A 17,754-nucleotide genomic window follows, 5' to 3' on the forward strand; every position below is an offset into this window, starting at 1 on the left:
TGTATGGAATAAAACATGCGGATTTGGTTAATCGGTCAATTAAGACCCAAATCGCATCACAACCTCGGGAGGATCTCGGTAACTGCGTCACAAAATCCATGGAAATGTGATCTAATTTCCATTCAGGAATAGACAAACTCTGCAGTGGACCTCCTGGTTTCTTTCTTTCTGCTTTCACCTGCTGGCAATTTAGATATCTGGATACAAACTTTGCAATATCAGCTTTCATTTGTTTCCACCAGAACTGTCTTTTCAAGTCATTATACATTTTTCTGCCACCAGGATGAATGCTGAATCGACTGCTATGCGCTTCTGACAATATCTGTTGTCTCAACTCCGAAACATCTGGCACAACAATACGATTAGTCACATACAGTACATCATCACGTACCTGATATTCTGATCGATGCCTTGCTTTGACCATCGATATCGAGTTTTGTACATTCTGATCAACTTTCTGAGCCGCTTTAATCCTCAAAATCAGCTCTGGTTCGGCTTGAACAGCATATAATCTCAATGGTCTACTATTTATCTCAAATACCAATCCAGACAAACAGCAATCTTCTATTAAATTGGAAACACCTATGGTCGATAAGGATAAAGAACATACCTTTCGACTCAGTGCATCAGCTGCTGCATTCGAATTTCCCGGATAGTACCTGATTTCACAATCAAAGTCTTTCAGCAAATCAAGCCATCTTCTTTGTCTCAGATTCAATTCTGACTGTGAAAACAGATATTTTAAGCTCTTGTGATCAGAATAGATTTCGAATTTCTCACCGTAGAGGTAGTGTCGCCAAATCTTCAGTGCAAACACAATGGCTGCCAATTCAAGATCATGAATTGGGTAACGAGACTCATGTGGCTTCAACTGTCTCGAGGCATAAGCAATCACATGTCCTCGCTGCATCAAAACACAACCCAAACCTCTGTGAGAAGCATCACAATAGACAACAAATCCACCAACACCTGACGGGATAGTCAATATCGGTGCACTGGTCAATCTCTTCTTCAACTCAACAAAACTAGACTCACACTCCTCAGACCAGACAAATGGAGCATTCTTCTGAGTCAGCTGCGTAATAGGTTTATCAATACTTGAAAAATCTTTAATGAATCGTCGATAATATCTTGCTAAACCCATAAAACTGCGTATTTCCGGCACTAATGTCGGTCTCGGCCAAAAAATCACGGCCTCAACCTTGCTAGGATCAACAGAAATACCATCTCCGGATATGATGTGACCCAAAAATACAACCTGTCTCAACCAGAATTCACATTTCGACAGTTTTACATACAATTTTTCAGTTCTCAGAGTTCTCAACACAGTCCTCAAATGTTCAGCATGGTCCATCATATTCTTGGAGTAAATCAAAATATCATCGATAAAAATAATCACGAAATCAGCAAGATATTTCTGAAATACACGGTTCATCAGACCCATAAATACAGCTGGAGCGTTTGTTAACCCAAACGGCATAACAATAAATTCATAATGTCCATACCTGGTCCTAAACGCTGTCTTTGAGATATCAGAATCTCTGACTCTCAGCTGGTAATATCCAGATCTCAGATCGATCTTGGAATATACAGAAGAACCTTGCAACTGATCAAATAAATCATCTATACGGGGCAATGGGTATTTATTCTTTACCATCGCCTTGTTCAGTTGCCGGTAATCAATGCAGAGTCTCATTGAACCGTCTTTCTTCCTCACAAACAACACTGGAGCACCCCAAGGAGAAACACTCGGTCTAATGTATCCCTTGGCCAGTAAATCTTCTATCTGCTCCTTCAACTCTTTCAATTCAATAGGTGCCATTCTGTACGGAGCTCTGGAAATCGGAACTGTATCTGGTACCAATTCAATGCTGAAATCTATCTCTCGAACCGGAGGCAATCCCGGAATCTCATCTGGGAAGACATGAGCAAATTCACACACCACTGGCAGGTCCGCCAAAGATGGACTCGATTTCAGTAAATCAACTGAATAGACAAGGAACCCCTCTGCTCCTTTCTGTAACAATCGAGTCATAGACATAACAGATATCAAAGGAATTCTAGATCTAGAACCCTTACCGTAAAATTTCCACTCGTCAGCCATGTCAGGTCTGAATCTCACAATCTTGTGGAAACAATCAACGGTAGCACTGTACTTGGTCAACATATCAATACCGATAATACAGTCAAAATCAGACAACCCAAGAACAATACAATCTAATTCAATCTCATGCCCTTCATACTGTAGTGTACAATGTTTAACCGAATTCACGGATATCAAACATTTCCCCAACGGAGAAGAAATAGACACTACAGCAGATAGGGACTCAACAGGTAATGCATGACTCAATGCAAATCTCTCAGATATAAATGTATGAGAAGCACTTGTATCTATCAATACATAAGCAGGATTACCACATAAAGAACAGTTACCTGCAACAACATCGTCTGGTGCTTCCTGAGCCTGCTCCTCTGTCAAGGCAAATACTCTGGCCTGCTGTCTAGGAGGCTGACTAACTGTCTGGCTTCCTCCTGGCCTCTGCTGTGACTGGGTGGATGGTGGTGGCTGGAAAGAATGTACAGCTGATGATCGTCTATCAGTCTGAGCCACTGATCCAACTGATTCTGCTCCCTGGGATCCTTGGGAACCTCTCTGTGGACAAACTCTGGCAAAGTGTCCCTGCTGTCTGCAGATACGGAAACTACCAATCACTCCTTGGCATTGCTCAGTGGGATGTCTCCCTCCACAGGTTTTGCAGTAAACTCCGATATAACTCTGGCTCTGTCGTGAACCACTGGAGCTAGAAGAACTGCTGCCAGAGTTCTTAAACTGTTTTCCTCTGGCTTTCAGATAATCCTTTTTCCCACCACTGCTGCTGCCACTCTCAAATCTGAGAGGTGGTTGCTGTGGTCTCGGTGCTGTAGGAACATACGAAGCTCCTTTCTGTTTCATCAGACCAGCTTCAGCTCCTTTTGCTCTATTCAGGGCATCAACAAAGTTATTCGGTCGCCCTGTGTTCACCAATGTAAAAATCTCGGGATTCAAGCCATTGATGAACTGATCAGCAACAGCTTCATCATTCTCGGCAACGTGAGGAGCAAATCGAAGCAATGTAGAGAATTTGGCCACATATTCTTCAATATTCAACTGACCCTGTCTCAAATTCGCAAACTCTGCCCCTTTGTCTTTCCTGTACGACACTGGGAAAAATCTCTGATAGAACTCAGTTTTAAAGACATTCCAAGTGATATTCGTACATCGGTGCTCCAACGCTCTCTTTGTCGTGATCCACCAATTCTTTGCAACATCATGTAATTGGTGTCCAATCAGTTTGACTCGGCGCTCATCAGTGTACTCCAGCGAATCAAACAGCATCTCAATGTCATCTAAGCAACACGCACAGTCAACAGAAGTCTCTGTTCCTTTCAGGTTTGGCGGTTTGAAAGACTGTAATCTCTTCAGTAGCGTTTCCATCGGAGTTGCTGTAACATCCATCGGATTAGCCGAAGTACTGCCCTGTTCCGGTACTCTTCGGGGAGGCATATCTGATTATCAAAAGGATTAGTAACCTAATACAACAAATTTGTTTCAGTTCAGTCCCCTCTTCGATCATCTTACTGCTGATCAAGAATCGGTTCTGATTCATTCTCAATTAATACAGTTTACCAATCAAATCAGATAATCAGGTAAACATGTAATAAGAAAAGCAGTAATCATGCTAGCACACAAAAGCAGGAAAGAAAACTCAATCTACCCCGCTCACTAGCTGCTATTTCAGTCTACAGAACCTACAGTTCTAGACCTACTGCTCTATTCTAGTTCAATCTCAGGAACCTACTGCTCTGATACCACCTGTTGTGGGGACCCGGACGTTAATTCATTTCTTAATCATTCTTTAGGAGTAATTCAATCAATTAAGATAAACAAGGTCTAAATTGTTTTTTTTTTCAAATGCGGAACGTAATGGAATCAGTCTATTATAAACATCAGTATAGAAGTACAAGTGTTGTACAGCATACAACAACGATACTAGGGTTCAACTACTATATATCAAGTGCTGAAACCTAACTACTTCTGATCCGGATCACCACGCTAACTTGTCCTTTCTCGTGCTCTTCTTGACCCTGATCCTGTCCCACCTGTTGCCATGCACACATACAAACACGACAACAGCCAGCTAACTCCGGTGAGAATAAAATCCCAGTATAAACAATGTATACATGAAATGCATAAAATCATATACAAAAGCATAACCCATGTATCACAGAACATAAATCATAATTTATGACACATTAGTGAATACAGATAAAACTCTTTGACTCGTCATCTCAGATTCGACTCATTTCTAATCTAGGGATCCCGGTTCCTGGATATTACAATATACCGAATTTCCGCGATAGGAATCGATCCATTCCTAAGCAACATCGATATAAATCAAATATCCATTGTCTTGGCATATCCGCCATAGACTTGGCATATCCGCCAATGCCTACTCTGACAATGTGCAATGAGCCAATGATCACTCTGTCATAATCTGGCACCTTTGTCAGCGACTCTCACTCAATAGCTATCTGTTATTCTCTGCTTTTCTATACATCAATAGACTAAGCATATTCATTCAAACAATATAAAGGTATGAAACCAATAACATACAAGTATGTGATTTATGGAAACTCAAGTCTAGTCTGACCCAAGTCGATCTCCCGGTTAACATTGATTTATACCTTTCTTTCGTCGATTTCTGGCTCTGTCGAAGTCTCAAATTCAAAGCTGTCAATATCAATCTGAAATGACATATCGAATAGGCATAATATCAATATTCAATTCAACTCAGATCAGTTCTGATCAATACTCAATCTAATTCATTATCGACAGCATAACGGTACAATATCGATATCCTCGTCGACTCAGACAACAACATATATCAATTACAAATCATAACCAATATCCAATATAATCCATAATCTCAGAAATCTGAATAATCTCAATTCCATCTTTGAAAAATCATAACAAATGTATACATAATCTGTTCTTCACTATGTTCTCGGTTCTACGATGTCTAATATCTCAAGAACATCATATGACAATCATATCTGATTCTGGCAATGTCATAATTTAAAATCATATCAAAACTCAATAAAACTTACGTTCAGTTGAAGGTGTTGGCGAGAGGATCTCAGAACTATATTTGGATTGAAATTCTGATAATTGGTTCCTTCCCAATCACTATTCTCAGCCACGGAAGAGTTTGAAGCTTTCTCTGAAAATTCCTTCGATTCTTGTTACCAATTTCTGAGGAAAATCAGCTTATATACATCCATTTGCATGTCAAAGAAACGTGTCCCATTTTCATGAAATCCAAGTGGCGCTCGGGCGGTCAAAAACTACCGCTCGGGCGCGGACCGCCCGAGCGCGGCGAGTTCTGTCCGAGCCTTAACTTATTCTACTCTGGAGCTCGGGCGGTCAAAAACTACCGCTCGAGCGCCAGATGTTCTGTCCAACATCTTGGCTTATAATACACCGACTCCCGGCTTCTCCTTTCACGTCTTAGTTTAGCTCCTGAAATCTCAATTCTGTCAGTTAATCAATGTCTTATTACAGTACTAAACTCTCGGGCATTACAGTGACAGTGTACTGTATGTGAATAATCGATTGGTTGTGTCAGATGTTTCAGAATTGAGACAACAGATATTGTCAGAGGCACATTGTAGTTGATTCAGCATTCATCCTGGTGGCAGAAAGATGTATAATGACTTGAAAAGACAGTTCTGGGGGAAACAAATGAAAGCCGATATTGCAGAGTTTGTATCTAGATGTCTGAATTGCCAACAGGTAAAAGCTGAAAGAAAGAAACCGGAGGATTGTTACAGAGTTTGTCTATTCCTGAATGGAAATGGGATCACATTTCCATGGATTTTGTGACGCAATTACGGCGTTCCTCCAAAGGTTGTGATGCGATTTGGGTCGAGATTGACAAATTGACCAAATCTGCATGTTTTATTCCGTACAAGATGACGTATTGACATGACCAGATGGCTAAGATCTATGTCAGAGAAGTGGTCAGATTGCACGGAGTGCCGAAGTAGATCGTATCAGACCGTGATCCTCGGTTTACTTCGCACTTTTGGCAGAGTTTACAGCAGGCTCTTGGTACAATGTTGCATCTGAGTGCCGCATATCATCCACAGACCGACGGACAGTCAGAGCGGACTATTCAGACACTAGAGGATATGCTGAGAGCTGTAGTGCTTGACTTTAGCACTAGTTGGCAAGATTCATTGCCACTTTGTGAGTTTTCGTACAACAACAGCTATCAGACGAGTAATGAGATGGAACCGTTTGAAGCGTTGTACGGAAAGAAGTGCAGATCCCCTCTGTATTGGGATGATATCTCTGAGGTACCTGAGATTGGACCTGATATGATCAGAGATATGACTGAAAAAGTGAAGCTGATTCAGACGAGAATGAAGACAGCTCAAGACAGGCAAGCCAAATATGCCAATGTTCGACGAAGACCGTTGGTATTTGAGGCTGGCGACCGAGTATTCTTGAAGATTTCGCCTTTCAGAGGAGTGGTCAGATTTGGCAAGAAAGGGAAGCTGTCTCCACGTTATATTGGGCCATATGAGATTCTCGAGAAGATAGGAAATCGTGCCTATCGACTTGCATTACCGCTTTCTTTATCTGGAATACATGATGTCTTTCATGTATCTTTATTGAGGAAGTACATTCCCGACGCTTCACATGTACTTCAGCCAGATGAGGCAGAACTAGACGAGACTGTGAGTTATTTGGAAAAGCCGATCCAGATTCTTGATCGCAAAGAAAAGCAGCTCAGAACGAAGACTATTCCGCTTGTGAAAGTTCAGTGGAGTCGTCATGGCATTGAAAAAGCAACTTTGGAAACTGAGTCAGACATGAGGCAGAGATTCCCAGTGTTATTTCACTGATGTGAGTTTCCTATTTAGCTTCTGTTATACATTTCTTTCTGATATGATTTGATTGCTTGTGATTTCGGGGACGAAATCAGATCTTAGGGGGGGAGAAATGTAATGCCCGAGATGTAATCACTGTAATCAGACATTACTTACATGACAGAATTGAGATTGTAGGAGCTCGAGTAGGGTAGCCGGGCGTCGATACATCGTAAGACTAATCGTCTGGACAGAACCTTTGGCGCCCGAGCGATAGAAAAGGACCGTCCGAGCGCCAGTGCTAAACACGGTTAGTACTTGGACAGAATGTCTGGCGCCCGAGCGGCAGAAAATTACCGCCCGAGCCCAGTGTGTCACAAGTTGAACACTCGGGCAGAACGTTCCGCGCCCGAGCAGTAAAGTTCGACCGCCCGAGCGCCGCCTGATTTTTAAGAAAACTAAGACAAGTGTCCTTCCCATGCAATATCTATTATCTAATCTTCATTTCCCTTCAGTATTGGCAAGAAAGAACCGAGAGATCCTCCTAGACATCCTCCAACTTCCTTGCATCATAGATTTGTGATTTGTGCAAGATCTGGCCATTGGAATTTCAATCCGAGTTTGGTACTGCATTTCTATCGTCAAAGGCTACACAAGGATGTAAGTTTTATTATGTTCCAGCGTGGGTTGAAATTTATGTATTGGAGGAATTATGATTTGATACATATTTTGTTTTATTGCGAGATTAGACATCGTAGAATCGAAAACGGATCGAAGAATAAATACCGTATGCAATTGTTACGATTTTCCAAACATATTGGTTGAGATATGCAGATTTTGAGCATAGGAGTGTGCATATTTTTGGCATTGTATTTGTGTTAGTATTGACGTGGTTGATTGATATCTCATGTTGTCTGAGTTGACGGGGATATCAATATTGTACCGTTATGCCGTCGATATTGAATTAGATTGAGTATTGATCAGAACAGATCTGAGTTGAATTGAATATTGATATTATGCTTATTCGATATGTCATTTCAGATTGATATTGACAGCTTTGAATTTGAGACTTCGACAGAGCCGGAAATCGACGAAAGGAAGGTATAAATCAATGTTAACCGGGAGATTGACTTAAGTCAGATTGGACTTGAGTTTCCCTAAACCACATACTTGTATGTTATTGTTTTCATACTGTTGTATTAATTGAATAAATGTGCTTAGTCTATTGATTTATAGAAAAGCAGAGAATAACAGATAGTTATTGAGTGAGAGTCGCTGACAGAGGTGCTAGATTATGACAGAGTGATCATTAGCCCATTGCACATTGTTCGAGTAGGCATTGACGGATATGCCAAGTCTATGGCGGATATGCCAAGTCTATGGATATTTGATTTATATTGATGTTGCTTAGGAAGGGATCGATTCCTATCACGGAGATTCGGTATATTGTAATATCCAATAACCGGGATCCCTAGATTAGAGATGAGTCAAGTCTAAGATGACGAGTCAAAGAGTTTTATCTGTATTCACTAATGTGTCATAAATTATGACTTATGTTTTGTGATACATGGTTTATGATTTTGTATATGATTTTATGCATTGCATGTATACATTGTTTATACCGGGATTATATTCTCACCGGAGTTATCCGGCTGTTGTCTTGTTTGTGTGTATGCATGACAACAGGTGGGACAGGATCAGGGTCAAGAAGATGATGAGAGAGAGGACAAGTTAGCGTGGTGATCCGGATCAGAAGTAGTTAGGTTTCAGCACTTGATATATAGTAGTCGAACCCTAGTTTCGTTTGTTGTATGCTGTACAACACTAGTACTGTTATACTGATATGTATATTAGAATGATTCCATTACGTTCCGCATTTTTTTTATAAAAAAAAATATTAGACCCTGTTTATCTTAATTGATTGAATTATTCCCAAAAAATGATTAAGAAATGAATTAGCGTCCGGGTCCCCACACAACTGCTCTAGAACATTATAGCCCCATCAATCGAGCCCAACGCACCTATCAACATGTCCCGAATACCAATGATCTGTTTAATTAAATGTGATTCCTCTTTATGTCATTCCCAATGCCACACATTACCATATTTTCCATAGGCGTGATTCACCCATTTAATCCACAGATTGTCTTTTTTCAATTGAATCTTCCAAAGTGTCTTACAAATCAAAGCGTGGTTCCAAGCATGAAAGGTTTTCAGCCCCCAACCACATCTTCAATCGGTTTGCACAATGATTTCCATGCAATAGGATGGCGTTTACTTAACCATACAAATTTCCTGCATAATGAATAAATAATATCCAAAATATTATCCGGGATAGAGAGGATGGATAACGAGTAACAATTCACCCCCTGAATCACAGATCTGATCAGCTCAAGTTTCCCTCCATAAGAAAGTGAGTGTCGAGGCCAAGAATTAAGTTTAGCTGCAACTGCATCCACCAGCAAACTATAATATGATGTTCGGAGCTTTCTAGATGCCAACGGTATTCCCAGATAACGGAATAGGAGATCACACTGACAACAACCTGTAATCTGTGTAATATCCCGACGCACATCCATATCCACACTGGCCAAATAAATACTAGATTTCAACAAGTTCATTCTCAATCCATCCATATGCCCAAAATCATTCAAACAATTCATAATCAATGACACACTATGCACATCACCTCGAGAAAATAACAACACGTCATCCGCATAAGCAAGGTGTGTAATGTGTAAATTATGACAGTTAGGATGGAATCCAAACAAAGTAGATCTAGACATGCATTTCATGAACGGGAGAGTACCTCAAGACAGAGAGTAAATAGAAATGGGGAGAGCGGGTCAGCTTGTCGAAGTCCTCTCTTACCATCAAAGTTTCCATGATACTGACCATTAATGCTGATGCAGTAAGAAGTTGTGGATACACATTCCATGATTCAAATATTGAATTTGGCAGGGAAATTCAGTATTGTAAGAACCTCTTGTAGGAAATCCCAGTCCACTGTGTCATATGCTTTCTGTATATCCATCTTTAGAGTGCATCTCATAGTGCCTCGCTTACGTGCATATTTCCTGAGCAATTCTTGTGCAAGATGTATACTATCAACAATAGAACGACCCTGTAGAAATGCTGCTTGCGCCTCATTTACTATCCCACCAATAACTCGCCTCAGCCTCTCAACTAAGACTTTAGAGATGATCTTGTATAGAACAGTGCAGCAAGAGATCGGTCTATAATCAATAACCGACGATGCATCCACAGATTTTGGAACCAAGGCAATAATTGTGTGGTTCCATTTCTTCAACGAACGCCCACTGCTAAAGAACTCCTGAATTGCTTTAAAAACATCACAACCAATTATATTCCAAGCCCATTTAAAAAAAAAAGACCCAAAACCATCAGAACCTGGTGGTTTATCATTGTCAATGTCAAACAGTGCTGCACGGACTTCGTCTATTGTTATTGGATCTGTGAGCTGTTTCCAATCACAATCAAAAATGCACGGGCCATTGTTGTAAATTTCACGCTGCACATTGGTCCTCTCTACTTTGCAACCCAAAAGTCCTTTAAAACATTCCACAAACTGCTCACTGATCTCAAACGGATTACATGTAGTGGTGCCATCATTTTTCCGAATAGCCACTATCGCCTTCCTCTTAGAATTTATCTTGATAAGGTCATGGAAGAATTTAGTAAACTAATCTCCCTGTTTCAGATAGTTACACTTTGCTTTTTGTGCAATGAAGGATCTTTCTGCTTCTAGAATCAGTTCTGTGGATTTTCTGACTTTTAAATACTCATCTGGCATTACCCCAACCGATAATATTTGAAGCTTGCATGGATTCTAACTTAGGCCTTGTTGTCTCGGCTCGAGCAGAGATGCCACTGAACTGTTTTTCATTAAGTCCTAAAAGTGCTCTCTTAAGTCTTTTGAACATTTGTTTCAATCTGTATTGCCAAGTCCCATGCCCTTCTAAGTGCCAATGCTTCTCCACAATTTCCCCAAACTTTTCACTAAGAGCCCACATATTGAAAATTTTGAACAGTTTGTTAGTTCTCACCTGTTCCTTCATCAATGAAACCATCATCAGCGCATGATCAGAAATACAACCACAAGTCATGAATTCCACTAAAACCATCAAACTAGGATTTCATCCAAATGGAGTTGACAAACACCCTGTCCAGTTTGCTTCTAACTGTAGGACTAATGCAAGTATAGTAACACCCCATAAAACGTAAATCCATCAATTCCAGCAATGCAACACAGTCAGCAAAGTCTTTAACCTCATAGTTCTTAACTGGAAGCCCACCCATTTTCTCGTCTTGTGTCAACACATTGTTAAAATCACCTAGCAGTACCCACGGTAGGCTGCAATTAACTCAAAATTCCTCAAATCTTCCAAAAGTTCCCGTCTTTGTACAATAGTATTAAGCCCGTAAATGAATGATGCACAAAGAATATTCTTAGTTCTCAAACATTCCACTGTAACATGGATAGATTGATCAGTCATACTCAAAACATTAACACTAACTATGATCGGGTTCCATAGTAAAAGAATTCTACCTTTATTTGAGTACAAAAAGTTATGAACTACTTGCATTCCTTGGAATCTGATTTTCAATATATTGTGGAGAGCTTTGTCATCAAACTTTGACTCAAGAATACCAAAAACGTCAATCTTATTAGCGCCCATAATTGTTTGGACGCTCCGTTGTTTTAGGGGTTTGTGGAAGCCCCTAATGTTCCAACATGCAATCTTCATAAGGAATTTAACTTCCACTGTACCAATGGGCAACTCCACTTGCAGCACATGCACTCTTGGAGTGTCTATATTTATCTCACTAAAAACTTGGGCAAACTTCATTCTTTTACGACCATGAGTGAGTAAATCCATATGAATGGGAGTACCTATTACAGATGATATGTTGCTAAGAATGAAGTTATTCCAGCAATCCAGAGGCAAGCCATGAATCTGAACCCAAACTGGAACGGAGATCAAATCTTCCTCCTTAAATCGAAAGCATCTCTTTTAAGAACAAGTGGTGCCCATAAATCATGTATGGACCGCCATTAAATATCAAGTCCCTGACTTCAGATGTAGGGAATTTGAAAACAATCTATCCACTGTCATGTGTTTGAAATTTGACATCTTTCCCCCATCTCCTCACTACATCAAGCAATGCACTTGTTGGTGGTCTACCATTAATAACGTAACCCAACAGGCAGAAACCGTATGTCTTCTCTATTAAATCAATATCATCATAAGTAAACTTAAGTCTATTCATACCAGGGCAAAGAATTCCAATTTGTGATTCACATTAGACATGCGATTTTCCTTAAAAAGGTTCACAAAAGGGATCCGATTTGGTATTTTATCAGTAGGAAGACCGGCATTCATCCTATTAACCTGAAGGCTACCAGCAGCACCTTTAATTCCAGCATTTTCCAAATCCGATTGTGATTGCTTGGATATGGTGTTACCCTTATCAACCTCAGCAGTACCCCCTTGGGATTCAGCCTTAGTAATACTAGCAGTGTTAGTTACCACCCTCGCATCATGCTGTCCAGACTTCATGTTCCCAATGTTTTTCTGCCCGAGGGTGGCCAAAGTAGAAGCAGAAGTACCATGGTTAACAGATTTCAAATTATTCACCATTGCATTCACTTAGTATATCAAACACCTAGCTAGAAACAGTAAATCTTTGAATGGAGGGGAAGGTATGGTGCAGATCAAGTCCAGAATCACAACTAATACCAGATCAAAAGCACGGTAAAGCAAACTAAATACCCAATCTGAGGAAATCGAGAATCGAAGCAGGCAAAAAACAATAGCAATAGCTGTGGAAGAAACCTCCAAAGTAGAGTGCTTGGAAGGTCCCTACAAGAGGAAGAATCAGTCTTCCAGTTTGAACCAAACCCAGAACAAATCAGACGAGAAGAGCCCGCAACTTGGGAAAAGTGACGCTCCGTTTCAAAGAAGAGAGAAGGGAGAGCATTTTATCTCTCTAAGCAAAACTTTTTTCTTTGTCTTTTGCGCTGTATAGGTTATGTTGAACCTAAGGGAAGAGTCCACCAGAGTTCTGGATCCAGTAGAGGATTCAACTCAGGAGGACAACCCTCTATGAAGGTTAGAAACTTCTTGTACTATAATTCTAGACCTGTTCAGAAGATATACAGACCAGACGACAAAAACAGAAGGAAAGTACAACATTCTAAGATGCACTCTGTTAGAAATAACAGACCTTCTGTTGCACACACCTCTGTGGATACCCGAAGTACAAAGTCACCAAGAATTGTACAAATGTGGGTTCCTAAAGGATTGATAAAACTTGGACCCAAATAGATTGGGTACCAGTTACTAAAACTTGTGCTTGCAGGAACAGGAGAGGAAAACAAAGATCAGCAGCTCTAAAAGTTATTTGGATAGTGGATGTTCCAGACATATGAGTGGACAAAAGAGTCTACTTTCAGAAATAATGTGTTGTACTGGACCAAAGATAACTTTTGGGGACAACTAAAAAGTTAAAACCGTGGGTAAGTGTAAGATTATCCATGGTAACATTACTATAAATGACGTGCTTTTGGTTGAAAATCTTTGTTACAACATGATTTGTAAGGTCCAAAATTAAGACGACGTAATCCAACTGCATGCGAATCTAGGAAATAATGAAAAATGAGTAATTAATTGATTTTAATTGCTAATTAATTATGTGACATACTTCTTTTTATGCTAAAAGAGATTTTATTGTCATCATGCATAAAATTGTGTTTTTAGGAATATTCAAGTGACGATCGAGGAACGGGGATCGAGGACTGAAAATGTAAAATGTTTTTATTAAATGATTATTTTTAATTATTTAAAAAGTGGTTGATGCTTTTTAGTATTTTTGAAAATAAAGGCTTTTGAGGTGATTTTATACGCCGGGACATAATTTTTATCGGTGTTGGTTCTTCAACTAAAATACGAACTTTTGGGCAACCCGGCTAATAAATTCACATATTTGCTAAAAGAAAAACTTTGTTAATATTTTAATTATGTCCTAATTAGATTATTAGACCTAATTAGATGGCTTAATAGGCCTAATAAACCTTGAAGGCCATTAACTAATATTTAAAGTGTTAAAAATCACAAAACCCTACACTTTGCACCAAAGAAACTATCGGCCACCTAATTCCATTTTCTGAAAACTCTCCACCTCTCTCAAGCACTCGGCAGCACACTTGCACAACTTTTTGAAGGGAAACTCGAAGGGGTCTAGAGAATTCAAGCCTTGGTTTCGATCCGTTCTTCGACGTCCACGGTTTTTCGTGCGTTAAATACGTAAAAGCACGCCTTAATCTTCCTTTTCTCATCCATCATATCATAATATTGTTTAAATTATGTGTGCATGTAAAGCTTGAAGTTCATATGTTATTTTCGCAATATTGCATAACCATGGGTAAAAGTCATGATTTAAAGTTTCAAAAGCATGTTTTTATGATACTAAGGGGCTGCCATGATGTCTAGGTATGGTCAAGTAAGGTTTATACATGTCTTAAGGTCATACACACGCACCACACATGCTGTTAAATAAAGGAAACAAGCTGGTGCAAGTTTCATGCTGTCACGTTGTGACAACAGCCTCGTAAGGGAGAGGGGCTCTGCCTGAGGGGCCTCGGGCTGGGATAGGATGTCTCACTAGGGTCCTTGGTGGGTGCACAACAGGCTGGTTCTAGGGTTGGGTCGGTGGCTAGGGACCTGGGCACAAAATCGTAGAGTCCATGCTTGTTGGGAGTCCTCGACCAAGCCTGTTGCTGGTGTTGGGCTTCGGTTTCAGGCTTGGGGGATGGTTCATAAGGTCATGTCAAGTTAGAAAGAGTCTCTAGGGTCCTAAACAAGTGCACATGGGTTTGGTTCAAGGGTGGGGCGTTGGCTGTAGCCACAAGCGCCATAACGTAGAGTCCTTCCTAGGTGAATTTCTCGGCCAAGCTTAAGGCAGTATAGGGGCTGCACGCTTTTGTAGTTTAGGTAGGTTTCTGAGTGGTATAAGGGTCCAGGGGGTTAGTTTAGAAGGTTGGGCAAGTTTTGGACCAACATGGTTTGGGGGTAACTCGTGAAAATCGGAAGTTGGCTCGGGGTCGAAGTTTAGGTATCAAATAGGGTTTTTAAATAAAGAAAAATTGTAAAACGGCTCACGGGGGTCGAGTCATGGTACATGAGGGCTAAAATAATATAAAAAGACTAAATTTAGAATTTAGGGATTTTATATTAAAGTTTGGGATTTTCGGGATTAAAACACCGTCAAAACAATTAATTAAAGATAAATGAAAAAGTCTAATATTTAAGCTAAATAAAATTATGGAAAAATTCATGTAAGTCTAATATTACATGTTGCATGCTTGGTTTCAAAAAAGAAAAAAATGTATATGCTATTCATGATTTTTCTAAAGTAATGAGAATGAAAAATGTTGAAGGNAGTCTTTTTACACCGGGAAATTAGTAAAGGTCATGGCTGTGCCCTAAATGCTGTTTTATGATATTATGATTATTTTTAAATGTTTATGATGTATCCATGATTAAATTATGATTTTTAATGTCTAAGGGATTTTCATGATTTAAGAAGACATTTAAAATTACATGTTGCATGCTTGGTTTCAAAAAAGAAAAAAATGTATATGCTATTCATGATTTTTCTAAAGTAATGAGAATGAAAAATGTTGAAGGAAGTGAATTGATTGTGACTAATTCATTAATGGTGGGGATATCGTGAGGGTTATGGTCCTAGTGGGAGCCCGACGATCGTGTTCCCATCATTGCGAATATGTGGTAACGGTTATGTGGTAACGAATTTGTGGTAACGGTAAGAATGAGAATTTCGTGCGGGGAAAAGGCCCCAGAGGTAGCACATTTATGGGAAAAGGCCCCAGAGGGAACCCCGACGATCGTATTTCTATTCGAATCATGATAGGCCAAGGCTCAGTTGACCGGTGAGAGTATTGCTGATGTCCCCGCCGCCCAGTACTGTGGTTACATGTAGATGGATCCATCGACTCTTTATGATCATGATCAGGAAAGTCACAATTAACGATCTGAATTCAACAAAGGAAAAGGAAAAAGGAAAAAGGGAAAAGGTAAATGTTTATGATCATGTTAAAATGTTTTTATGTCATGATAAGGAAAAAAATGAAAAAGAGTAAGATTTATTTATGCATGTCATTAAATGTTATTTTTACCTAAAATTATTTTCACTGTTGCATGTGGTTTTATATGTATTATTTGTTATATAGATTATGGTGTGTTGAGTCTTTAGACTCACTAGGTGTGATGGATGCAGGTGAGTTTGAGGGAGGTCTTGACGGATGAACTGACTGGACTGAAGGTGCACACAACCCGAGGACCAGCGCTTCTAATATTCCGCATTATGACTTTGACTCATGATTTATGATTAAAGATTTTTAAGACTATTTATTTATGCATTTGAGAGATATTTGAGAGGTTTAGTATGGGCTATACTTTTCAAACTTATTGCTTTTTATGTTTGGTAAACATGCGACGATTTTATTTTATGACCATTGCATTTGATTTTCAAAATGATAGATGGTTGGTATTTTATTTTAAGGGGTAAAATATTTTATAAAAATATTTTCATGTGGTAAGTATACATGGCCGAAAATTGAGTGGTTAAAAAAAAATTCTAGTACTTTTAAAGCAATAAAAAGGGCAGGACGTTTCATGATTAGTATTAGTCAACTGTGTGATAATGGTTACTTTGTAGCTTTTTAGAAGCACACCTGCACAGTTAAAGATGCCAATGAATCTATAGTCCTAATCAGAAAAAGAGAAGGCAATACATACAAAGTATCATGGAATAAAGATCATGTTAACATTCCTACATGTTTAGTTGTCACCCTTAGTGATAAACATTGGCTAAGGCACAAGAGATTGAATCACCTGAACTTCAAGTCAATCAATAATCTCAAGAAGCAGAACATAGTTGATGGTTTACCTGATATTATTTACGTTAAGAATCATGTATGTTCTTCATGTCAACTTGGCAAAAAAGTGAGAACTAGCTTCAAGAATAAGGGTAGTAAATCAACTTCAAGGTGTTTGGAATTATTGCATATGGATTTGTTGGTCCAATCCCTATCATGAGCTTAGGGGGAATGAAGTATACACTTGTTGTTATTGATGGCTTTTCTAGATTTACTTGGGTAATATTTCTTGCTGGAAAATATCAAATCAGTTGCCTCCAGATCAAGCTTCTGAAAAATATTCAAAATGAAAAATCAATTTCTGTTATTAAAATCAGTAGTGATCGGGGCACTGAATTTACTAACAAGATTCTTGAGCTATACTTGGATGAACAGGCATATATCATGAATATTCAGCTGCCAGAACGCCTCAACAAAATGGAGTAGCTGAGAGGAGAAACAGAACTCTTAAAGAATCTGCTAGAACAATGCTAGCAGATGCAGACATCTCTCAGCGCTTCTAGGCAGAAACAATCGACACAGCATACTACACACAAAACAGAATCATGATCAACAAGAATCACAATCAGACTCCATATGAGATATGGAAAGGGAGTAAGCCTAATGTATCATACTTTCATGTGTTTGGTTGCAGATGTTTTGTGCATAATAACGGTAAAAATTATTCGTCTGCCTTTGACTCAAAATCAGATGCTGGAATCTTTCTTGGATATTCAGCATTAAGCAAAGCATTCAAAATTTCCAATAATAGAACTCTTAATGTTGAAGAATCTATTCATGCTGTTTTTGATGAAGATAGCAGTGCTCCTGGAATTTATAACGTGTCAAATCTAAGTAACATGTTAGATATGATTCAT

This window comes from Primulina huaijiensis, chromosome 17, assembly GCF_012295235.1.
Source record: "Primulina huaijiensis isolate GDHJ02 chromosome 17, ASM1229523v2, whole genome shotgun sequence".
NCBI lineage: Eukaryota > Viridiplantae > Streptophyta > Magnoliopsida > Lamiales > Gesneriaceae > Primulina > Primulina huaijiensis.